The sequence below is a fragment of the Hippopotamus amphibius genome, chromosome 11 (genome assembly GCF_030028045.1).
Source record: "Hippopotamus amphibius kiboko isolate mHipAmp2 chromosome 11, mHipAmp2.hap2, whole genome shotgun sequence".
NCBI classification, from domain to species: Eukaryota; Metazoa; Chordata; class Mammalia; order Artiodactyla; family Hippopotamidae; genus Hippopotamus; species Hippopotamus amphibius.
The window spans coordinates 100,236,456-100,263,237 of record NC_080196.1 but is presented as its reverse complement, the minus strand read 5'-3'; the positions used below and the strand labels follow the sequence as shown (position 1 = coordinate 100,263,237).

At 34.5% G+C, this 26,782-nt stretch overlaps 1 pseudogene; it reads right to left on the bottom strand.

Annotated features, from left to right (window-relative positions):
* Positions 1-4,784: 4,784 nt before the first annotated feature.
* Positions 4,785-26,782, bottom strand: part of LOC130830938 (glutamate decarboxylase 1-like) — a 28,141-nt pseudogene continuing 6,143 nt past the window's right edge.

The following is a 26,782-nucleotide window of genomic DNA, read 5'->3' as shown; positions in this document are numbered from 1 at the left end:
GGCTCGTTAGTTTGAGAGTATACAGGTAAGGCTTAATGGGGTATCTATTATTCCTGTATATAGTTTAAATAACATATCAGCATAGCTACTATCATCACTTTATCAAGGAAGTGTCTTACAAAGTTGCTTTTTTTTTCCCTAGGTGAAAAGACATTCTGTGGAGTGAAGATCAGAAAGATTTAATGTCCATTCATTCTTGTATTTGTGAAAGGAAACTATAATGGGGCCTAGACATAAGAAATCTCATATGAGATTGGAAAAATTCCAATATTTTTGTAAAAATATTTATTGAATTTGTACCCACATTCCATAGTGGGGAGTTAGATTAGGAAAAAACAGGTACATTTAGATGGACGTTTTAGATGGAAAGGGTTGGAAACCATTTGAATTATAGCAAACAAAAGTGACAGTGAGGCATAGTTTCTGGCTGGAGTCACTACTGCTAATCTCTTGATGCAGGCTGGGCAAGCAGCCCAGGGGAATAGCAAGGGGCTGGTTCGGCAGAATAAACACTAAAAGTTGTGTCATAGATGGAAGACTAATGTGAAAGCCAGACATTAGAGGGAAAACAAACAAGCAAAAAAAAAAAAAAAAAAAAAAGCCTGACTCTTCAATCAAAAGAAATTAAGGGACCAACTGAGCTGAAACAAAAGCCAAACAAAAAACTGAAGAACCCAAGAATATAGACCTATTAAAATTCAGCAAAAGAGGGATTGTTTAGAGTCAATCCTATGCCATGGTGACTTTTCTCCATTCCAGAAGGCTTTTCTCCACTCTAGAGGACTTTTCTCCACTTCTGTAGGGCTGCACTGGAAACAGTGAAGGAATTAATTTAGACTAGAGTCTTCAAACATTTATTCTCCATCTTCTGGGCCAGATAATCATTGAGATAATACAAGTATCCGATTGTCAAATCAGACTCCAATGAACCAGCGATTTTGTTCAGTATGAAGATTAACTAAGACTTTCTAGGATACAAGTAAAGTAAAGCATAAAGTGGAGAGAGGTATGGGGTTGCCAAACAGGTCCCCAGGTCTTCTAGCTTGCTCAGACTACATTAACATATAAAGTCTCTAATGTATGATGCTACGTTAATTGCACGGAAGGGAGCTTTTTCAATCATGAATCATCTCTATTTTATACTCAGATATCTACATAACTTGTGTGACATTTTCCAGAGAGCTAAGTCCTGTAAATCCATACATTTCATCTTATTTTCTATACGCAAGCTAAATAAAACAATGACATTGTGCTAATACGGCTCTCCCTTTTGGATTTCTGAGCTACTGAGGTCGAAGCTGTCTCTCAAGCTAGAAACTTCAGGCTCTCTGAACTTTTCTTTATATTCCCAATGCACTTTGGCCATTTTACTTCCTAAATAGTTTTTGATTCTCTATTGCCTTGCACTGCTAAGTTCTTATCCTTTCTTAGATTACTGCAATAGCCTCCAAGACCTGCTCCTCCTCTAATCAGTCCTTAAAACTGCCATTGAAATCGATGTCTTTTTCCCACCTCATCAATACAAGTTTTACTTTATTACCCCTATTTCACTCACTTTAGTTGTTCTCACATTGTCCAAATGCTAAATTTAAGGACCTATAATTCTCTAGCTACTTGAAGCAGAACTCCGTAATTTTATACTCCACTCCAGCAGTATCGAACTGTTTATTTAAAGTATTTTTGATTTTTCCATGCAACTCTGATTATTATTGCACCACACTATCTGCCTGATAAAAATCTAAATATTTCAGAACCCCTTTTGGATGTTGACTGTTATGTGTTTTAAGTTTCCTCTACGTGTTGTGCACAATTCTATACTAGCACTTTGAAATGAAAATAAAATTTTAAAAACACAGTATTTTCACTTTTTGGTCTACCCTCCCGTACCCTAAGTTCAGGAGACACTGTCTCTGGAAGTCATCTCTGTTGGTTAAAGCAATGCTATTCATTATATGTCATATATTTGGAAAAAATTCAAAGGAAAAAGATAAAGTTAGTAATATCCCTTTAAGAATTTTATTCTAAACCAAGTCTCTTAACAGCAAGGAAGGAGCCCATTTTATACAATTCCTATAAGTTATGGAAGGTAAACTCACACATTATTTCATGTAATACAAGTTTTGTGTCAGAACCTTGGTTGAGAGAACACAGCAAAGGGAACAGTGTTCTGTGGCTAAAATATTTTTGACTGGCCATAAAATAATAAATAATCCAAGTTCAAGGGTGGGAGGGTGACACAGGTTAATGAGCATCAGCCTTTCTTTAATATAAATGTTACAATTTTTCAACAACATGTAAAATAAGTATCCAAATAACTGAAAATACTGCATATCTCAAAATCAAGAGATCAATTCTTATTAGGTTCCTTGTTATTTAACAAGACACTACTGAATAAAGCAGATTGTAGATTTTTTGAAACTCTACAAAATATACTTGCTTAATTCATAGAATTGATGTTGGAAGAAAGCACTGTTTTAACTAATTTATACGCCTATATATCTGTATTATATTATTCTTATGACTTATTACATTCTTATTTCAAAGTGTTTATTAAGAAATAAAACCAATACCAAAAATTGTGCTTATAGGGACAAAGAAACTTGAGACATACTTTTTGAAAAGGAAACGTTTAATCTGTGTTTGATAAACTTTATGTAATGATAAGCAGTCATACATAATGCATAAGGAAGAAACAGATTTATGTTTCTAAGTCTGACAAACCAGATCACATTTGGAACAAACTCTCCTGTCTAGAGCAGTAATTCTTATCAAGGGATATACTGCACTTAGATCATTAAACTGCTCTTCCCTTGTATTTCACAAAGACACAAGCTATCAAAGTCTGTAGCATAATCAATTTTATGCTTCCTCTGAGAAAAACTGTGGACATGAAACATTTATTTGGTAGAAGAACAACTGAAAAGAATCTCTATCCCAATTCACGTGGTTTTGTTTCTAAAATACAAAAGTTTTCAGACATTTAACCTGAATGAAGCAGCATAACTTGGAAAACAAGTTATGGTACTTGGAAACAAGAAGGGTACAATGTCCTCTGTACTGAAGAACCATGACAATATTTGGTTGTACTCTGAATGATTAATAAAGATAAAATCAATGTTATGGAACTTTATTTTTATATAGTATATCTATTTTAAATTTCTGGCTCTGTTTGACATAATACAAAATTAAACATGCAAAAGTAACATTAATTATACACTGAGCCTATATACAGCCAAGACTACGGATGCCTTATTGGGTTCCCCTTCCTCTTTGTCTATTGGTGGGAATTAATTTTAATGGGCTATAAAGGAGGAGTTATATATATATATATATACTATATTAAATCCTTTGCCTCTTTATATTTTTCTCTAAATTCAGTTCTATATTTCCCTTTATTTTCCTCATCATGCAATACTAATTTTTAAGATCTCAGCTCCCTTTGAAGTTACAGAATTATTTGATTTTTCCCTATATTGAAAAAATATCTTGTAATTTTTTTCAGCTTTACTGAGTCTAATTGAAAAACGAAAATTGTAAGATATTTAAAGCATGCATCATGATGATTTGATATACATACACATCGTGAAAGAAAAAAAACACACCCAGAGTGATTCAAATTTTTAAAAAATATTTAATACACTATTGTATTTTATTCTAACAACTTCTCTGCAGTATAGGCACCATTATTATTCCTGTTTCAGAGAAGAGGAAAGAGATCTCCGTAAGTAAAGTGATTTGACAAATGGCTCGACTGGTAGGTGGTGTATGTGAATTGCAGCATTTGGCAGGTTCTTTGTCATGTGTACACTTGACAAAAACCTGGCTAGCTTCAAACTTGGGTTTTATTACTTCGCAGCAGCATGATGTTAGACACATTATTTAAACTCTCTAAATTTTAGTCTTCTTATTCATGAAACTGGGATAATAAATCACTTTAAATGATAATATTAAGACAGAAATAAATGAGACCATGCAAGTTAAGATGCTTAGCATACCAAAAGTGCTCAATTAATGTTAACCCTATTATTTCAAAAAAGAAGCTGAAAAATACTAATTTTATGATCAATATGCAGCTACCTGATTCCATTTTGTGAACTACGGCTGATATACTTTTGGAGGATTTTGGAAGGATGTCTCTGTTGTTGATCTTCAGAGACACTAAAAATGGCACTGCAGAAAAAATGGATTAAATCATTGCATAGAACCTTGGTAGATGCCACAGTTCCTTCCAAATAAAAATGCAAGGATCAAAAGGCAAATATGTCAGCCCCTGTCATTCTCTTCTCTGACTCTCCGCTCCAAAATACAGAACATTGTGTTCATTTGATTTATTGAAATAAACATCGTGTGTATTCTTTTATTTTTTACAGAGACAGAATACTACCATATGATGTTGCAAGTGATTTCAACTCAGGGAGTCTTTATGCAATTAATTCAAGCATGTAAATATATATTAACTTACCAAATTTCACAATGGAAATTCTTTCTTTACAAGAGGAGTTTTGTCTTTCTTATTTACTGCTGTATTCTAACACACAGTTAATGGATTTTCAATAATCTTTTATAAATTTAATGAAAACAACAAATACATAAACAAACTTGAATTTATTATCTATCTATCTACCTTCAATGAATCCACTCCCCTTTTATCATCTTATGTAACATAGTATAAAAGAGAATCAAATGTTCTAAAGAGAGGATATCATTTATAATTTCTTATTATCTTCAGTAGTAGATTTTTTAAGTTGGTGTTTACATTTGATATTCAAATTCATATTGCAGTATCATAAATCTTTCCCAAGTCTTTGAATTTCATCAATAAGATAGTCAACATCTGTTTGTCTTGTGGCAGGATTAGAAAAGACCATTTGAAAAAAATTTACTTTGTCCCCACAGGGCTGGTAGCTTAGCATGGCTGTACCTTCCTCTATCATCTGTGCTTTAATCTTTGGAGCAAGCTGTGTATAAATGCAGATATCATTAAAAAGAAATTTTACAAGTAAATACTGTTTCACATCCTAGATGGCTACACAGCTATCTTTAGCTCGAAGTAAATTGCAAGCAATTTAAAACTGTCAGGGATAATTTTTAAGAAGCTGCTTAGCACAGAAAAAAAAGCAGCATGTTCTATATTCATCTGTAGCTCTTCTTACTCCATGATTCACAATTACGAAACACAAAATAACGCACTTGTGCTAGAATACATTAAAGAAGGTTGTGTGACATTTTGTTTATATGGCAATTCACGTAGAAGTATCTGGGAGAGGGGTAAAATGAAATAGAGAATGGAAAAGTAGTAGTATCTTTTGGTGTTCTAACTTTCACTCTTTGAATTATTATAATACATCTTGAGTTTCTCTACAAGGTAACTGTTTTGCAGCAAAAGGTCATTTCTTTGTAGATTTTACAGAGACAATTTCTACCTGTTTAATTGTCTTGTGTAGCTCCTAAAACAATACTATGCACATGACATTAGATCACATTACACTCTTGGGTTATCATTAGTATAGGACAAAGTGGTACTGAGTCTCAGGAAAGGAAGATGAGGGCATTCCTTAAGTATTGAAGGTGTTCCTCTTCTCGAAATTCTACTACTTCAGACAGTTTACCTTTAAAATGAAGATGGCATCCATTACCTAACTCTTAACTTTCCCATGAGTCTTTATATATGGCAGGGCAGATATATATGTATGTGTGTGTGTGTGTATTTCCTTTTATAGTCATTATATAGTCAGACATTTCATTTAATGTCCTTCTTTAATATATTAATTAATCAACATGATCATAAAATAAAAGGTGTTAGTCATTGCCTGCAATATTGCTAAAAATTGTCTATATTTCTCTTTGCCTTCCATCCAGGAGCATGGGCAGAGCTCTGAGAGGAACGGCTCTGGAGAGTGACTGTACCTCCAGGAAACAGCACACAGCTCGCTCTCTGTAAACATGTACTCCACTAACTCTCAGCTGCTAGTAATTACCCTAGTATAAGATAATACTTACATGTTAAGAAAAAAAAATTAAGAGCTTCACTTAATACTTGCCTCAAACCATAAAATATTTAATCAAGGGGTATTATCAAACAGCAAAACAAAACAAAAAAATTATCTATTTTCTCTTAGGACTTACAAGCCCAGTGAAACTTTCTGATGATATAAAAAGCTGATGCCCTTAAACAGTAACATCAGATACTTTGCATTCAGCTTCTCCTAGGGCACCTCACATTACCTAAGATAAGTGGTTGTGATGTTGGTCAACTCAAAAGTGGTGATGAGGGGCTTCCGTGGTGGCGCAGTGGTTAAGAATCCACTTGCCAATGCAGGGCACACGGGTTTGAACCCAGGTCCGGGAAGATCCCACATGCCGCGGAGCAACTAGGTCCATGCGCCATAGCTACTGAGCCTGCGCTCTAGAGCCCATGAGAAAACTGCTGAGCCTGAGTGCCACAACTATTGAAGCCTGCGAGCCTAGAGCCCGTGCTCTGCAACAAGAGAAGCCACCACAACGAGAAGCCCAAGCACTGCAACAAAGAGTAGCCCCCACTTGCTGCAACTTGAGAAAGCCCACGCACAGCATCAAAGACCCAATGCAGCCAATAAATAAATAAATAAAAATAATAAATAAATAATAAATTTATATATTAAAAAAGTTGTGATTCTATTATAAAATATATGTATATGATGCACGCTTAAGATAGGTTAAAAACTTACAATAAATGTATATGCTAAATAACAATGGTGGCAATTCTATTTACTTTGATATATCTTTTCAGGATAAAGATTAAGCCTCCGCATTGTTATGATATTTATTTGGGTTTTTTTTCAGTATTGATCACTGATCTGTAATAAAATCTCTCCCAGATTCTAGCTCAGATGACCTAACGATAAGTATTTCAAATGTGATAATGCTTCTCCAAGCATCTCTTCTATTGCTCTTAAGAGCTGTAATTATTTATATTCTTGTCTTCTCCCCACCAAGCCTTCTAGCCAACTTGGGACTCAGATTCTGTTTTATTCATTTTATACCTCTAAATCCTCTGGAACATATGACAAGCATTAATTGATGAATGAATTATCCAAAGGGTAAAAAACTCAGCTGATTGAATATTAAGCACTCAATAAATATTTTTCAATTATATAAATGATGACTGGATTAATTTGCAAAATGACTGGTAGGTTGAGATTTCACTTGGTTCCATACAAATATTAAAAAAATAACTGAGGACCACATGACCGCCATCCACTAACCAATCAAACTAACCCAGACACATTATTTAAAAGGGAATATTAAAATTATAGGGTTTCCCTGGTGGTGCAGTGGATTTGATCCCTGCTCCAGGAAGATCCCACATGCCACAGAGCAACTAACGCTGTGTGCCGCAACTACTGAGCCTGCGCTCTAGAGCCTATGAGCCACAACTACTGAGCCCATTTGCTACAACTACTGAAGCCCACGTGCCTAGAGCCCGTGCTCACAACAAGAGAACAACAAGAGAAGCCACCTCATGAGAAACTGGCACACCTCAATGAAGAGTAGCCCCCACTCTCCACAATTAGAGAAAGCCCATGCACAGCAACGGATATCCAACACAACCAAAAATAAAAATAAATAAGTAAATTATAAAAAATAAATCTTTTATTATAAATAAACAATAAAACTATAAACACCACACCATACACACACAAACTTACCTTTTGCAGTTCTTTATCTCTTTCAAAACCTTTGGGATATGTTTAAGTCTTGGTGGGAAGTACCAGAAGCAGACATTGGTCAACTCAAGCTAAATCAAAAATTAAAATTTAATAAGTATTCTTAAAGTTTTACCTAATTCTTTAGTAATTTTATAAGTATCCTTAAAGCCTTAATTCCTTGATTATCCCCTAAGTATTTCAATTAACCTAATTTAATTTTTAGTACATTTTAAAATAGTTTTTGAGGATCTAATACTCATCAGGCACCAAATACAAAGATAAAAGAAATACTGTTCTCACAGAGTGCCCAGTCTTCAGCCATCCATCCCATGCCCATTCCTCAAAATATATTAAATATTTTAACAACAATGCAATTTTATATTTAAGTAAGTTCATTCAAGTTGTAGTATGGACAAGCGATTAGGCGAGAGAACAACTGAAGAGAAGAGAACATTAGTAAATAGAATGTTATAGTAATTCAGGGAAGAATGAAGAGGACTTCACTAAAGCAATGCCAGCGGGTACAGATAGGAGGGTTTACATTTCCCAAATCTTCAAAAGATAGAATTGATCTTTGCTGGGCTTTCAAGATGAATTCAAGGTTCTGGCTTCAGTGACTAGATGTCTTTTATATAGATAAAATGATATAAGAGAACTTTACTTAAATCAATTTATGAAAGCTCATTTCAGAGAGGAAGCTAAATGATCAGAGAATGTACAGTATTAAAAACAAACAAATAAAATTACCTCTAGTTTCCACTTAAGACTGAGCGAGACTAACTAGAGATAATACAATCAGAGAGAGACAGTGTAGAAAAAGACCAAGCACCTTTGTTTCCTAATAGGTACTCTCGCTGGCATGACTTAATGCATGCCATTGGGTGGCCGACTGGGCCTTGAAGAGGAAGATGTATAGAAAAGTAGCAAAACTCTCCATTCTTTCATTAATATCTACTTAGTACTTTAATAATGATTAACCAAGGATTATCATATAATTTAAAGCCCACCTTTTCTTATATCATCTACTATCCAGAAACCCAACTGCATACCCTAACATATAAGAAAAAAACTAGGAACAATTAAATTACTCTTGATTCAATGCGATCAAAATCAGAAAAGCAATTATAACCAAATTTCATCTTAAAAATTAAATATTGAGTATAATCATCAAATTAATGTTTTGGACCCTTCACATATAAGAAAGAGAACTTAAATGGAAAAGTTTTTAAAACCTAAAAACATTTTGCATTTAGATGAAATAAAATATTTATGATAATTATCACATATAACTTTTAAATTATCTCAAAAGTATTGGATAGGTAACATATTCAAGTAAAAAAGTACTCAGCAAAGAAAGTATAGATCCTTTAAACTCTCTCTCTAAAAAGAAATAAAAAAGCCCACTAGTAGAGTCCTTACCTCTGCATCAAATACAAGCTTAAAGTTATCTTTTTTCTTTAAAACTTTATAAAAGTATTTTGCAAGTTCCATATATCTGTTGATCTGTGCTTCAAAGCCATATGTTCCCTGTAGTTAAAAAAAAAATCAAACGCTTAATTCAAGTAATACCTTTAAATAACACTGAAGTTCCTGAAATGTATTAAATTTATTTAAATTTACTTATTTAAATAAATGTGATTATTATCTTACTAACAGTAGGTATTATCTTTTCTCACTACATTCTTATTTATGTCTCCTCAACCTGCTTTTATTCCCTAATATATGTGGAACTTGAGGCAAGGTACTTAACCTTTCTAAGCTTCAGTTGCCTAGATCTACAGTGTTTGATAAATATTTTGACATGAATTTTTTATCTGTCTAGTATATAGAGCAAAATTTTTATAATTATATATAATGTTGTGAGGAATAAGAGAAATAACAACAAATAGAGTCCTTGGCACACTGGCTGGCATAGTGCATCTTAAAACTAACACTTGTTGAGCTGCAGTTATATCCTAGGTATGTAGTATTCTGCTTTGTACTTTTGGTTTAATTTACTTTTAGAAGAATCCTATAAAGTGGATAACGAAGGCACAGAAAAATCGACCAATCTCTGTCTCCACTCACTTTCTTTCCCTTGGTAATTTCCACTTGTCCCGTGGCTCTAAGCAGTATATACAGGTTGACAACTCTCCCGCTTGTATTTCCATCTGAGACCTCATCTCTGAATCTCAGATTCATATATTCAACTCCCTATTCAGATAACTAATAACCATCTCAAAATGAATGTCCAAAATCAAACTCCCAGTTTCCCCACAAACTTGTTTCTCCCAGTCTTCCCAATCTCAATAATACATCAATTTTATCCCTTAGTTGCTAAGGCCCCAAACATTGAAGTTTTCTTATCCTTGACCTTCTTCTTTTTCTCATACCCCACATCTAATATTTTGGAAAATTCCATTGGATTTACCTTCAAAGTGTAATTAGGATCTAATATATTGTAACCTACTCACTGCCACTATGCCGGCTCAATCACTCCTGCATTGCTTCCTAATTGATCTCTTTTCTTCTCTCCATACATCCCATGTATGTCCATGCTGAGGGTACACATTCATAGTTACTCTAGACTTGTGTAGTGCAGAGCCTTTACGACCATATGAGGTGGTACTTCAGTATCTTCTCAATACTTAAGCCCTTGTGATCAGAGTTAGCTTCATGAGCTTACAACCTGTGCAGTCACACAGGGCCCATATTCAGACAGGTTTCATGCTTAACTTAATGTTCTGCTGTCGCTGTCCTGAAATTCTTTAAAATTTTATTTTGAACCTGTGTTTTGAAAGTGAGTCCAGTAGGACAATGGATCATGCCTGTGAACTAAGGAGACGCAGGCAACATACGTCTGCCACTCCTTGCTTCCCCATGCATACCTAGCCTTTGCAATGCACAATGAGCATGGGATTCCACTGGTCCTATGATACGTGGGAACTCAGTGACAATGCACATGGCACAAGGTAAGGATGCTGCATCTACAACTGAGTAAGCAGGGATACTAGGAGCCCCCAGGAAGCCACACTTTCTGTTTAAATCAGAACTTATTTTCAACAGACACCAAAGGCAATGGAGTTCTAAGAAAGAGTAATAACCAAAGAACCCTTTCATATTCTTTCTTACATTATTTATGTAAGATACAGCTCACTCCACGTCAGCCAAATGATCCCCTTATCGTGTCTTAGACACAACAGGCGTGCTTCAGTCTCAAAGATTTTAAATTGAGATTCTCTCTAGTTACACTTCTAAATATCAGCATGATCTCTCCATCACTTTCTTCAGATTTTTGTTCAAACATAACCTTCTTATTGACAAGTATAACAGTTTTTAAATTTTTAAATACTTACCCCCAGAACTCCTTAACTTTTTATCCTTTTCTAAAGCCTTATTTTTCTCCGTGAGAAATATAAATGAATCAAAATGTATAAAAAGCTTTGATCATATGCACATGTGGTCAGATGCTCCCAACTCTCACAATTTTGAACAATTACTGGTTTGGAAAAGACATTGTTAGTCTTTGAAATGCTTAAGAATTGACATGATTAAATATTAATGGATTAATTTCTTGAGCTAACCACTTTATCATTTGATATTGTGTGATATTTTTCTTTGAGGGCAATCTGGTTCAGGGGGAGCTGTAAGTAGTTAAAAGGAGAAAAAATTGCCAAAAAGTTAATAGAAATTACTGATGAAGAATACTCCTACTCTGAATTCTGAACAAATGGGGCTAAAGATAGAGTTTATTACTGTCCAGGAATTTTCTGTATAGAACCTTTGGCGGCATTCAACGCATATTAAATTGGCAATGAAAAATATCAGGATGTGCATCCTCCTTGTGAGTGTATCTTTAAGTTTCTTGAAAAAAATCTACAAAGATTGAATAGTAAAGACAATGGCACTTCTACTCTGAACTTAACTGAACTCTGTTAGCCCAGGTCCTCCAAAGAGCAGATGCCAAGATGGGATTAGAGGTGCAAGGATTTTATTGTGGAAGTACCTGTGTGAAAGACAGTGAGAAAGAGCCAGTCAGACTGGGAAAGCTTTCAGACTGTGAATAAGCTTGATTCTAAGTGAAGGAAAAAGGTGGAGAAAGGTGGGGAAGAAGCATCCTGGACTACGATGAAATCTAAGAAAGACTTAGAAAGGCCCTTGGGAACTCTTCACATCAACTCAACTATAAGAAGAGTCTCCTATCTCTCAGGAATGGAAATGCCTTAGAATCCCTGCCATGCTCAATCAGTCACTGACTGGGAGAAAACTTCGGGAAGCACAGCCTCAGGACAAATGCAATTATGAATTTAAGAGAAGCAGATGGGGCTCTTGGACAATTAAGCTCCCTATAGCATTCTCCTGGGCAAACACAGTCATTTCATGAATATAAAACAAGTCCAACTCACATAGAAAATCCATCCAAAAAGAAACTTTTGCATTCGATTTGATTTTGCATAATAATAAATGTTTGTGGAATCTTATATTACTATATGATTTTCTTCTTAGCTTTATAACCTATCACAGTATTTTATGGAATTAATTTTATTTTTAAGAATATGAATTTCATTAAAGATGGCTCCTCTTTCTACAGTATTCATTCTGTAATTCTAGCAAATGAGAAAAAGTATAAATTTTTTCCTTTATATCTGTAGACTTTCTTCTTAATGCCCATTATTTTGTCAAGAATACTGATGGATGGAGAGGGTGTGGAGAAAAGGGAACTCTCCTGCACTGTTGGTGGGAATGTAAGTTGGTACAGCCACTATGGAAAACAGTTTGGAGGTTCCTCAAAAAACTAAAAATAGAACTACCATATGATCCAGTAATCCCACTACTGGACATATACCCAGAGAAAACCATAATCCCAAAAGAAACATGTACCATAAAGTTTATTGCAGCACTATTTACAATAGCTAGGACATGGAAGCAATCTAAATGTCCATGAACAGATGAATGGATAGAGAAGATGTGGCACATATATACAATGGAATATTACTCAGCCATAAAAAAGTAATGAAATGGAGCTATATGTAATGAGGTGGATAGACCTAGAGTCTGCCATACAGAGTGAAGTAAGGCAGAAAGAGAAAAACAAATACTGTATGCTAACTCATATATATGAAATCTAAAAAAATGGTACTGATGAACCCAGTGACAGGGCAAGAATAAGGATGCAGATGCAGAGAATGGACTGGAGGACACGGGGTTGGGGAGGGGGAGGGGGCGAAGAAGAAGCTGGGATGAAGTGAGACAGTAGCATAGACATATTTACACTACCAACTGTAAAATAGATAGCTTGTGGGAAGTTGCTGTATAACAAAAGGAGATCAACTCGATGATGGGTGATGCCTTAGAGGGCCAGGACAGGAAGGGTGGGAGGGAGTCGCAGGACGGAGAGGATATGGGGATATATGTATAAATACAGCTGATTCACTTTGGTGTATTTGAAAATCTGGTACAAGAGTGTAAAGCAATTATATTCCAATAAAGAGCTTAAAAAAAAAAAGAATACTGATGGAGACGCACATAACAGATGTTTAAATATTTAAAGTTATAAATCATATGACAAATTTGCAAGTTAACTCCTCCCTTTCAAGGCCATGGTGGATTTTACCTGAACCTGATTTCTAGTATATATTAATGTTCTTTAATATGAAAAGAATTTGCATTCCATGGTATACTGAGATTTTGTTTTCTACTCCCAGGAATAGCCCTGCTTATATAACATCTGAAATGCACCATTTTTATAAAGTAGTCTCCATATGCAAAGGATGATGAGCCTGCTTCCTCATCATTACCCTACATGGGTTTTGGCATTCCCATGGTGCTATGAAGTATAATAAGAAAGACAATACAGCTTTGTGGGAAAAAAACAGATTTTAGATTTAAGCAAGTTGCCAGCTTTGCTCCTTCAACTTAGTTCTCTTCATCCACCAGTAAGTAAATTTCTTTACCTATTTAACAGACATAACCAGCACAACTGTTGGGAAACATAAGCTAAATAACATACGTAAAGCTTTCTAGCCTAATACATGTTCAACGAATGGTAGATCCATTACAATTGAATGGATGTATTCATTATTTCAATGCCTCATTATTGAAATAAGTTAAGGTGAGTTACCAATGTATATACACTATTCAAAGTGGGTTTTTTTAATGCTTATTTTGAACATAGTGATTATAAAGTTAGGAAAAAGCAGATGATGAAAAGAATATATTTAGAAGAGAAAATGTTGCCAATATATTATAGACTAACCCAAAAAGGATCATGAATTTGCCTCTGTGATTCATGTTGCAGATGTATTTTTCTATTTGTGCTCTGTAGTAGGAATTCCATATCCACCAAATAAAAATCTAACCAATTCTTCTGGAGAGGTATAACTACCTCTGATACTGGCACCTGAGAAGAGCCCCTTAGGATGCACAGGATGGGCAGTGTGTGGTAGGGGATCAGGTCCCTAATATATTAAAGATGCTGCTGTTTGTTCATGTCACAGCTTTCATCTGCACAGAACTTAATGCCCATCTTCCTATAGAGTATTGGGAAGGGGGTGATGGAAATAACATCCTAAAAGCATGTCAATTATTTAAATTAAAAATTATAAATAAGGGGCAGAAGGAGGATGTAGAACATGTCCTGCTGTTGTCATAATATTTGGAGAGACTATATCTGCTGCTTTTGCCTCTAAGGTAGATTGAACATTCAGGCAATTAATAAGTGTTCACATCTGGGAATCTATATTGACTTCAGTAGCTTGACCTATTTCCAATTGCAAGTTAAAAAAAAAAAAAAGCAGTTTTTTTTTTTAAAAGCTGCAAACAAGTTTATATCCCTAACAGATTTTATTCCTACCACTTGATAGTAACAGTAAAACGAGCTAAAAAATTTTCCACCTCAGTAGAATTTTGAGCTCAGAAACCAAGCTTGCCATTTGCCATTAGAAATAGAGCAGTTTCCTTAAGAGATGTTTAAGAAAATAAAACGACTATCGTTTGGGAAAAGACACCCAAAGAAAACTCTAAAAAATGGAATTGGTTATACTGGGTATACAAATAAATAGGACCTAATGAAAGAGATGGCAAGTTCCTACCTTTGCCTTCCACATTAACCAGAGCTTAAAGATATCAACGTGTCTGCCACACTGAATAGTTTTATCCCCAGTGTCGAAGTCAACATTGTAGAGTTTATCAGGCTGGAAAAGGTATCCAGCACGCATCTGGTTGCATGCTCCCAGAAGACCCTGAAAAAGAACAATGTATCTACACTGTAAGTCATACACATTTCAATAAGAAACCATAATTCTGTATTTCAACTCACTTAGCATTTCTAGTCTACATGAATATTTAAATAGAATTTTTGTTTATTTTATATAAAAATAATGTTACTTAGGATTTTAGTGGATTCAGTTGTTCTTTGGATTTATCTGGAATGGTAGATGGTGTAATTGGATTACTACTTGTCTACTTTTCTTTAACTTTTCTTAAAAGCCTTGAAGTTTTTCTGCTCTTTTGAAGTTGTGTGGCTATCATGTATTGACATTAATAAGAACTGAGTACCTTGTTCACGTTAACTAAACTCTCTCATGAATCAACCGTGCAGGTGCAGTCAAGTAAACTGCTCTGATAGCCACAGGAGGTAGAGAATAAAATAATCCATTTATTTAATTGTGTGCTTTCCTGGTCATTTCCTCTCATGTGAAGGATGTTGAAAACATTCCTCCTCAGTGTTGAAGGATGGAGAAATATTCCTGTTGAACGATTAAAAAATAATCACTAGAGAAAAGAAATGTTCTTCATCACTCAGTTGAAGAGAGGCATTTCTCAAAAGGTGTGTGTTGCCACAGCATAACAAAGGCTAAACCTGTGTGCATTGACCAGGTATAGTTTAAATATATACCTACTGTAACTTTCTGAATAAGAAGCAAATAACAATGTATTTAATATGTGCCTATTCAATACTGGGCATGTCACAAATATTATATCTTTTGATCCTCATGGAAGACTTATGGCATATATACTACTATTATATCATTTTTATAGATTGAAGAAATGGAAACTTTACCATGGTGAGTAATTTTCAAGATCATATATCTATACAGTGATAAGTTTGGGAGCTAACAAAAGAGGCAGTTTGTCTGGGAGTCTGTGGAAATCCAATTTCTAAGGGAAGAAAACTCACACTCTCTTTTAGGGGTGGCTTATGGATCTAGGGAGAAGACCACAATGTGGTGGTAAGATATGAAGTACGGGGGGAAATGGAATAGAAATGATACCTTGCAAAGGAGAGTACTTTATGTGTGTGTGTGTGTGTCTATTCAATATATATACAGAGTCCTATTTACACATGAAAAATATTTTCTCTTTAGTTTACTTCAAACTTCCACTTTAATTTTGTGTTAGATAGGAATGGGAGACGAAAATATTTTAAAACCGTGTAATCAATGTGTCTTAACTGTCAGTTCTGAGGTAAAGATTAAGCTACAAATATTTACAGCACCTAAAATCTACCATATTCTGTGCTGGGACAGCGGATTTGTTATAAGGAAAAGGGTGGAGAAAACTCTGTCTCAGTGAGTTTACAATCTGGGTTGCAGGAGGCTGGGTGGGTAAGGGCGGGGCTACTTCAACATACTCATTATGAGTAAAGAAATCAAGAAAGACTGCAGAACATTTGCTTTTGAGCCCTAAACATGAAAGTATCAGAAATCTGAAAGTTGAATATAGACCTGTTAGCAAAGGGGAGGGGCAGCAAATTCAAAAGCTTTTTAAAGAAAAAAAAAAATGCAGCTGCTTTGTAATTTCTGGGTACTGGACACACACCAGTCGACAGAAAGAATTCGACTATTAACCTGCAGATTTCCAGAACAAAGCAGCTGCCATTTTACTGATGGGATATTGAAGGGATATTCTTGCCATGCGGCCAACTGAGCAGAATCTGAAGCAGAGCTAACGGTTCCAGCCTAAGTTGCTGAGACTGACTTAGGCTAGGAGAGAACAAAGATTCTCTCAAGAGCTGGAGGAGGTGAAGCGGGTATTTAATACTCAAGAGTAAGTGGGGAGGGACTTCCCCGGTAGCGCAGTGGTTAAGAATCTGCCTGCCAATGCAGGGGATACGGGTTCGAGCCCTGGTCCAAGAAGATCCCACATGCCAAGGAACAACTAAGCCTGTGCACAACTACTGAGCCTGCACTCTAAGCCCTCGAGCCACAACTATTGAGCCCACATGCCACAACTACTGAAGCCCATGCACCTAGAGCCCATGCTCCACAACAAGAGAAGCCATCACAATGAGAAGTCAGCACACCGCATTACCCAACTAGACAAAGCCTGCGGGCAGCAACAAAGACCCAACACAGCCAATAAATAAATAAATATATTTATTTATTTATTTATTTATTAAAAAAAAAAAGAATAAGTGGGAAGCACCAGCTCAGGCAGTTTGTAATGAGAAGACAAACACTTTATTTTTACATCCAAACCCACTGGATTGTTTGTGAATAAGAGAGAAAGAAAACAAATCTATAAATGATAGCAACATAAAGTGTGTCTGCATTTCTGACAAATAAGTAGAGATAAGAATACTCAAGTTGAACTTTATAATCTCTCCTTGGAGGAGATCATGGGCTTATTTCCTTGTACAGTGTTACATTTACTGTTGATGGAGATAAAATACACAAACTTATGAGAAGAAAATAATTTCATCCCACCCATAAATTTGTGCTTTTTGTGCTAAAAATATATCACCATTACTGATACTCATCCACGCTTACAAGTGAGTCTTATTTTGCCACACACTCTGAGACAACAAATTAGCCAGTGGGCCAAATTTGACCCTAAAGAGACCTTTTGTTTTCACGGTGTTTTTAAAAGGTAGGTCACAAATGACCAGGTTCTCTATAGTCCTTTTCACTGTTTATTGTCTCATCCCACATTTTAGCCACACATTGACTTACTATCTGTTGCCCTATAATCATTTGATTTTGCGGCACTTCAATTACCCAGTGGTTGTTAATTAAAGATCAAAGGGGGGACTTCCCTAGTGGCGCAGTGGTTGAGAATCCATCTGCCAATCCAGGGGACATAGGTTCAAGTCCTTGTCCAGGAGGATCCCACATGCCGTGTAGCAACTAAGCCCACGAGCCACAACTACTGAGCCTATGTGCCACAACTACTGAATTCTGTGCGCCTAGAACCTATGCTGCACAATAAGAGAAGCCACCGCAATAAGAAGCCTGTGCACCACAACGAAGAGTAGCCCCTGCTCTCTGCAACTAGAGAAAGCCCACACAGCAACGAAGACCCAATGCAGCCAATAAATAAGTAAATAAATAAATATTTTTTTTAATAAATAAATAAAGATCAAAGGAGAAGGATCAGTTTTCCTTAATAGGGCAAATGGTGCTGCACTGCGTTCATTCAACGAGGCCATACTTATTTTGGTTTTGAAGTTTCACAGTGAAGCTAATCATTACCAAGATATGCATTATGTCACTACTTGAAAACAGAAATCATTTACTTTTTCCCGGATCAGGATAGCAGAGCACTGAAGGGGGACACCCATGAGTTTATGTGGATTCCAGGTCACAGAGTTGGCCCTAAGTGACAAAACACTTCCAGGTAGTACTCACAGTCTAATGAAAGAAAATAGAAGTCTAAATAGCATTTACTTGCACAAGCGTTGTTCCAGGTCTCACCTTTCAATGCCACTGAGTTTAGAGGAGTGGTTTCTGGACAGCAACAATCCACCTCCCCAAGCTGCCTACAACAGATACAAAGGATTTGTGTCCTTACATTAATTATTTCTTCTTATATAGCACTGACTGCTTTTTCCTACATTAAATGTAATTCAAAAGTTGATGAAGATTTCATTGCTATGCTAGGTAATTATAAACTTGGCTATAATCATCCTACTTAGAAGAACAATGTATTTAAAATTTCCCTCCTATGAATTCTCATTGTCTATTCATGACATAGTAAAGTTTTAGGTTTCTAATTAATTCAAAGAGACACCTTCTGTATAATTACCAGAGACAGAATTTTTTAAAAGTTGGCATCAGATTTGGCAATGCTACCGAAAAATTAAAATATCTACCATATTATATAACTTTAAATTTGTCCAACTCTAATCAAAGCCGAAGACATTTGCCAAAGTCACTGTACTAAACTAATGACATCAAAAGTTTTGATTTCCACAATAACTACTAATTAAGAAATGTATGTTAGAGTAATGGGCTGAGTCCTTTAGATTTAAAATCGGGTTTAACTTTCTTTAAATTGATTTTCTAATATTGCTAGAGGTTTAGACTTTTTTTAAACATGATACATTTGTAGCTTTTTCCATGATAGTGTATTAAGTTTATTTTAGGATAATTTATGCAAATAAGACTATTCTTTCTTGATATTAATTCATTATAAAAATTAGGGTGACAGAGAAATTTTCGTCTTTCCTGCAATGTCAATTAAGAAATTTTAAGGACTGTTCACAAGATACATTTTTTTTAAAAGGTGAATCATGATGCAGACTCAAGGATGTGACTTACATCCACATGCATCCAGAGTTTGTGCATCTCACAAATATCTGCCATGTTGTGGAGAGGGTCGAAGGCGCCGAACACGGTGCTGCCAGCTGTGGCAGTGACACAGAAAGGAGTTTGGCCCTGGTGATGACAAAACCTGCATCATTCTTGCAATCTCATGAAGTCCACTCCTATGCTAATATTGTTACTTAACCATTACACTTCTGGACATCAGGAAGCTGGATAACTTTGACTAAGGGCATTAAGTACCTAATAATTTCAAATATTCAGAGGTAACTACAGTAATGGAAAAAGTAGGTTAACCATAAGATGAACTAATATCACTGCTTTTGAGTCTCATTTATTGTTATTTCTCTCTGAATTTATTTTCAGAAAATCATACCACAGCAATAGAGACGACCAAACTCCTTTATTAGTAAATATCCTGTTAACTTTTCTTTTGATAGCTAACAGAAACAAAATTATCAGGAAATACTACAATGTTAATTATTTCACTTCAATTTTAGGAGGAATTGCCTACATTTAGGGATTATTTTATTCCTTTATCAATTATCATATCAATTGTTTTCCACTAATGAAAACGGGTAAAGAAAATTAGAATGCATTTGCATGTTAAATATGGAACTTCTGAACATACCTTTCTTTTAGCTTGTAATATATTTTTCTCTAACTCAGCTGGAATCATCTTTCCCCTTAAAAATGCAAATACACGTTGATTTCTTATGAGTGAATAAACATATCAATTCTACCAATTAGAAGAATACATAATAGTCAAGATTAAAAAATTAGTTTTTAGTGTCCCCCAAAGGTATTTATATGTAAAAACAGATATTAAGTAATGTCTAGTTCCCTAAAACCAATGTTAAATATCATGTTATTTAAGTTAAAGAATGCTTAGTTTACTATTCAATCATCTTAAAATCTGCATTATTTATAGACCAGAAGATTCTTATTTTTCTAAGAAAGATACAGAATGATTTTCCCTTTCTTTCTTTTTCCTTTTTCTTTCTTTCTTTCTTCCTTTCTTTCTTTCTTTCTTTCTTTCTTTCTTTCTTTCTTTCTTTCTTTCTTTCTTTTTCTTTCTTTCTTTTTCTTTCTTTCTTTCTTCTTTCTTTCTCTTTCTTTTTATCTATCTAATTATTAACTTTTAATTATAAAGACTTCTTGGCATCAAGGTAGAAAAATCAAGCATCCAAATGCGGGGAGGGGGAGTAGAGCATGGCACAAATTCAGGTGGCCTCATGCTTCTTCACAGCAAATTTCTGGGGAAAAAAAAAAAAACAATATTTTCCTACTACATCCAGTTATCAGACTAAAACCCTGTCTTTTGATGATTCACTTGAAACATTCCTCTTAAAGTCAGAAATAAAATAAGGTTGCTCACTACCATCAACATTATAGCATTTTTTTTCTGAAGAAATAATTACTAGCTGGCTATGTGATTATGATGATGATAGATAGATAGATAGATAGATAGATAGATAGATAGATAGATGATAGATAGATAGTTAAGAAAAATAAGAAAAATCCCTAATGTGAGTACTTATGGTTGTATACCTGGAATACCTAACATTGTTTATTGAAACACTTTTGAAATGATAAGAATGTTGAGTAATTATAACCAATTGTTCTGAATAAACATAGAACATACCCTATTCATAGTAGTAAAAAACATATAAAATATTTGGGGGAGGGACTCTCAGGAAATGTGCAGAGGTTATATAAAGAAAATCAAACAACTTGAGGTAAGTACTGAATAATAAACTTATAAAACATATTTGCAAAATATTTTATAATCATGTATTTTATATTTCAAAATTTCAATATATATTTTTACAAGCCAATAAATAATAAGCTACCAATAAAAAATGCGCAAAGAACATGAACAGACAGATCATGGTAATATACAATTGGCTAGTCAATATATTAGACGTACATTGTTCCAAACAGCTAAATGTCCTCTTTGTCTATCAGAATTTTCAAATATAGAAGTATTGATAATATTCAGGCTTCACACAGTAGATAATAGTGTCCGCTAACTCCAAAATGTTTGAAGGGCAAATAAAAATCTTTATGAAATTGTAATTGCAGACAATCTTTGAATCAATAATTCAAATTCTAGGGATTCATGAAATATTCAAACACAGACATGCAAATATATTTGTATAGTTACACTCATTTAAGCATTGTTCTTAAATATTAAGATCTAAATAAAAACTCTCGTAAATAAGATTTGTGAAATTGCATTACATTTATAAAATGGAAAACTCCAAAGTAATTAAAAAAGAAGAAGGAAGGTCTGTATAAATTCATTGGCTAAGATTTCTAAGACATATTCTAAAGCCAAAAACTTTGAAAGAATAAGTTGCAGATTATAACATGAATTTGATATGTATAAATGTATAAATACATTTAATATGCATCAAAATGATCTTCCAGAATATATGTATTGGTAATACAGTTTATTTTTGAAAAGTAGGATTCAAGACAAATGGAAATATATTTTCACTCTGTAGATTTCTAATGCATTTGAATTTTTCATCTCCAAACATCACCATATCACTAATTCAATATGCTTAAAACCAGGAATAGATATGTGACAATCTCACTTGTATAGCACTATACTATGTAAAGAAATCTTAATAATAGGATAGGATAACTTTGGTGCTTCTTTCATAATTACTTCTAGTTAAAATTATTGAAACTAATGTGGGAGAATATTCTTGCTAAAAATTGGGATAATAGAAAAATGGGATTTTAATCTTCATACGAAGCATAATGATAATAAAAATTTTGAGAATGCGTTAAGAAACATACCTTTCTATATGCGGAATATAGAAAAATGGTACAAATCAACCAGTTTGCAAGGCAGAAATAGAGACACAGATGTAGAGAACAAACATATGGACACCAAGTGGGGAAAGCAGGGAGGGTTAGGGGGGAATGAACTGGGAGATTGGGATACCAAATTGTACACTCTAAATATATGCAGTTTATTGTATGTTAGCTGTATCTCAATAAAAGTTCTTAAAAAAAAAAAAGAAACATACCTTTCATCACATTTTACTTCAATTACATTATCAGTTCCAATAACAAGGATTGCTGCAGCTTTTTTTACTGACTAATGACCCTTGGGCAAAAATGGAAAAAGGAAAGGCATTAATTCTCCCGCCTTAAATCATCACTTATACTAGGGCATTTACACATAGCTTTGCATGGGTTTATGCATGGATATAGATTATATTTGTCTATATATACACGCAAGTACAGTTCTCAAGGCATAGTTTCAGATCCTTATCATGACATTTCTTGAGATGAAAAAGGTTTCAGTACCTCTATCTAGGAGGCACTATCACAGAACATAATTCTTTAAATGCAGGAGTTTGAATATTCTAGTTCTCTGTATACACATGAATCATGTCATTTATAAATTTAGTGACAATATCCTCCAGGTAAATCCTGACATGTTAAGGACAGCTTTAAGTCTTGAATTCCCAATTTTCTTAAGAAATAAGTCCTGAAGAAATGAATCAATTCTTCTTCTGCTGGCAGTTTTTTATGCTGACTTTGACATCAACTTTGATTTCTTGCCTTTTTAAGTGACTACTATCCTCTTGTATTATTTGCATAATGTAAACAGTTTTAATAGGATGGAGGTGAAAGCTCAAAGGTAAACTTGGTCTGGGTTATTTTTAGCTGTCTGGAAAAGACCAGATATATGAGAGAAAAAAATAGAGAAATTTAAAACCCTAACCATGTTTTCATTTCAATGTAGAATACATAGATTAAATAGGAAATGATTTTTTTAAAAAAATCTACATTATGGAATTTCAGCTTATTTACTCATTATATTTTAAAAGTATACGTCAAACGATGAAAATGACAGTTGTAAACAAACATCTTTAATTGTACTGTTTTATAGTAAATTACATTAAGCATGCAGCAGTGGTCCCACTTTAATAATATGCATTTACATAATGCCAATTTGAGTTTGGTAAAGGAAGGACATTGCAAACATAGGGACATTTAAAGAAAACCCTGTGTTTCTGAGTACTTTTAGGTAGAATTCTCAAGCTGGGACTACAATTACACTTTAAGATTATAAATGTTTCCATGGTGGAAAAGAAAAAAGTGATCAGATTTATTAGAGGGATGAATTGATTTTTTAAAGAAGTTTTGATACTATGCACAAAGTTGGAACATTAAAACTATAGGAGACCTCACGGATATATTGTCAATATCAGAAACATTTAGCTGAGGACCTATAAAAATAAACCTTTCTTTTCAACCGACTCCTTCGGTCCTAACTGGAAAAAGAAAACATTAATCACTTGCTTGTTCTCTTCATGCAATGTTAAAGAGGAGTATTAAATCTTTGAAATTTTTATGGCTTGATTTTTTTTTTTTTTTTTTTGGTAAAGATAGCAGAATGTTTTACATCTATAATCACATTTTTTTCTGTTATTTTCTCCTATGTTGAAACAAAATTTTAATCCTGAATTATTTGTATTGCTAATCTACTGAGTCTATACAGACTGGAAATTTGGAAAGTTGTTTTTCCCCTTTCCAAAACCAATATATAGAGATTACTGAATATATTTAATGTAAAAATGAAGCTAATATTCTCAGTCTTTCAATTATTTTATCAGTGTCTCTTAGAAGATTCTTAAAAGTTGGAAAAATCTAGATGACACTTGTTCAGAAACAAATAATACAATGCATGGGAGTGCTGTCATGCCTTTCGTTTTTATCTCTGGATATTGCTTATAAACGAGCTACTAAGATACCATAGAGGTTTGATATACTCCCACCTACGGAAGAGAAATCATGACTGTTAATCTAATTTCAAAAAGCAGAAATGTTGATCGAAATCATGACAATTTGAGAGTTTTCTGAAACTAAATTGGTGCCAAATTACTGGTGTCATTTTTAAAGCAGCCTTCCTTGAAAGTGTTGAGAGAAAGCTCAAACAATACAATTCACGACTTGTAGATTTCTAAAAACTTTGTTTGTAATTATAGCCAACACAATGGCTTATGAACATTTATCTCTTAAAAACCAGTCATATTAGTTGAAATATATTTTGAGTGTCTCCTCTTGTTTCTCTTTGCTTATAAACCTTTTTCTTACCAGGTGAAAATATTCCATCTGCTTCTGTTTCTCTCCAGCCAATAATTTCACACATTTTCTTAAGAATTGTTTCCATGACAGTAAATACTGGAGCTATTTCATAGGTCAACCTATAATACACGTATAGAAATTCTACTGTCAATTATATTGCGTGGAAGAGGATAAATAAAACCATGTGCTAGATAAGATTATACACATTTTTGTATTCTATAATAGGCTGGGCAAGAAATGGTTAAATTTTATATGTCCTGAACAGTCCCTTCCAGACAAAGAGTATGTTAATTCTACAAGAAAGTGTCATGGCTTCCATTGTTTTGTGCAGTAGCTGGGGATTTCATTTTTCACCAAAAAGAATCTGAAAGTAGCCCCATCCCCTGAGCACACAACACTGTTAGGGACAGAAAACGCCCAGTTATCAAGAAAATATTTACATATTTCCTAGGGGGCAAGTTAGAAAGACAGAAATCTAGAGCTACAGACAATATTTTGCAGAACATGAACGAGCCTTTTCTAAAAACTAATTGACAAACTTTTTTCACCTAAAGATTATACTGTGAGTAAGCACACCCAAAAATAGGCTAAAAACTACTTTGTTTTCAATAATAGCTTGAAGCAAGTAGATGTTACAAGACAAGAACAACATGGGCCCCGTGGAAAAGAATTCAGAGAGGATCATTGTGGGGACTCTCCTCTGAGTCACCCTGTGAACTTAGCTCCAGAGAAAGAAGGTGAGATTTAAAAGAAGGCTCTAAGCTTTTTTCTATACATTCCCTATGCAATAAACAACGACATATGTACAATGGGCTCTGAAATCAAAGAGTGGGTTCAATTATTCTCAAGAAATCCTTTTATTTGTCTTCAAAACAATTTTAAAGACCCCTCTAAGTGTATTTATATATGGATACCGGTATCAGGCACCACTTAGGTGTCACTTCAGATGTCCTCAGCTTTCTCCGTCTCTAAGGCCTTTGGACCTTATTCAGGTCCAGCCACCACTGTGACCACTTTCACTCAGACACACCCACAACCCAACAGAGAATTGTCTCCCAGCCACACTTCGGGTCTCTGACCTTCAGCCCCAGGGGCTTCCTTTTGCCCTTAGTATCACAAGTCATGGAATCAGTGGGGAGTTCTAAGAATGCCTAATTATTACGTGTTGGGAACTTAATATTCCACTGTGAAGTCCTTTGGCCATAAGAGACCTGGTTGAGAATAAATCTGTTTCCCTTGCTCCCTACAGAGGGACTGATTTTTAGAAGAGTCTTTACAGGGGGGCACACATTCCAGCACCCACTTCTGCTCATATCAATACTAAGAGATAGCCGGATCTAAAATGCCCCCCATGGTTGCGCTCTGCCCTGTCCTGACTCCCTTCATTTCCCCTCAATCCTGCTCCTCTGGGTGGCATGCCCTAATAAAACGATAATGTATAAGCTCTGGCCCAGGGCCCTGCACAAAACCCAGACTAAGAAAATACATTGCCAATTACAATTAAGCTTCTTTCTAATTCTAAGAGGAACAAAGTTTACAAAGCAAGCTTCACAGATGTCCATTTCAGTGAGGCTCATCTCTGCCAGTGTTGTGTCAATTTCAGCTTCTACACACATTACCTTTTTGATCCTATTTCAATTCCATGGAGTAGACATTATTATTTGCAGACAACAGATACCCATTAAATGGCAGAAGTAGGATTTAAATTGGGTTCTCTTTAATTCCATCTCACATGCTTTTCTATTATTTCAAATCATGGTAAGTGATATCCATTCATTAAAATGAGAAAAATTCAAAGGTAAAGAACTTTCTCTTAAATCCTTTCTCTTTGCATCTTCCATGTGTTCTTCCCACTATTTATGTTTAAACCAAGAATCTATATTTTCCTCACACAGAGAATGATTAAGTTTCTTAACAATGGGATTCCAAATAATGGAGTAAGATTTATAAAATCATTTTTATGTAATAATTTATATAACATAAAATGCATCATATAATCTCAAAAGACATAGGTTTTTTAAAGTATTACTCTATGCATGTTTCAATAAAAGGCCATAATCAAGCAATAAAAATTAAAACTAGCAGTAAACCGTGCAGGTTATTTTTATATGCATTTCAGATCTATAAAACCCTGTGCATCATTAAAATCCCAATGACAACTAAACAGTTAAACCACAGTTTTCCCCACATAGCAAAGCAGTCACTTATAAATGTTTAGTTCTTGGTTTTAAAGTTTAAATGTCTACCAGCTATCTCTTTTGATTGCTAGTTAAATTACATTAACATCTGACACAGACTACTTCTTTCGATTTCATATCCAATCACTTCCCTATCTCTTTAACCTTGAAATATATTGCTCTAAAATTAATTTTACTTCAAAACATTGCAGCAGTGTATCTAATTTTTGTATAACTGAAAGTTTTGCTGTGGCAAAGGTCAAAATTTGTAAAGAATCAC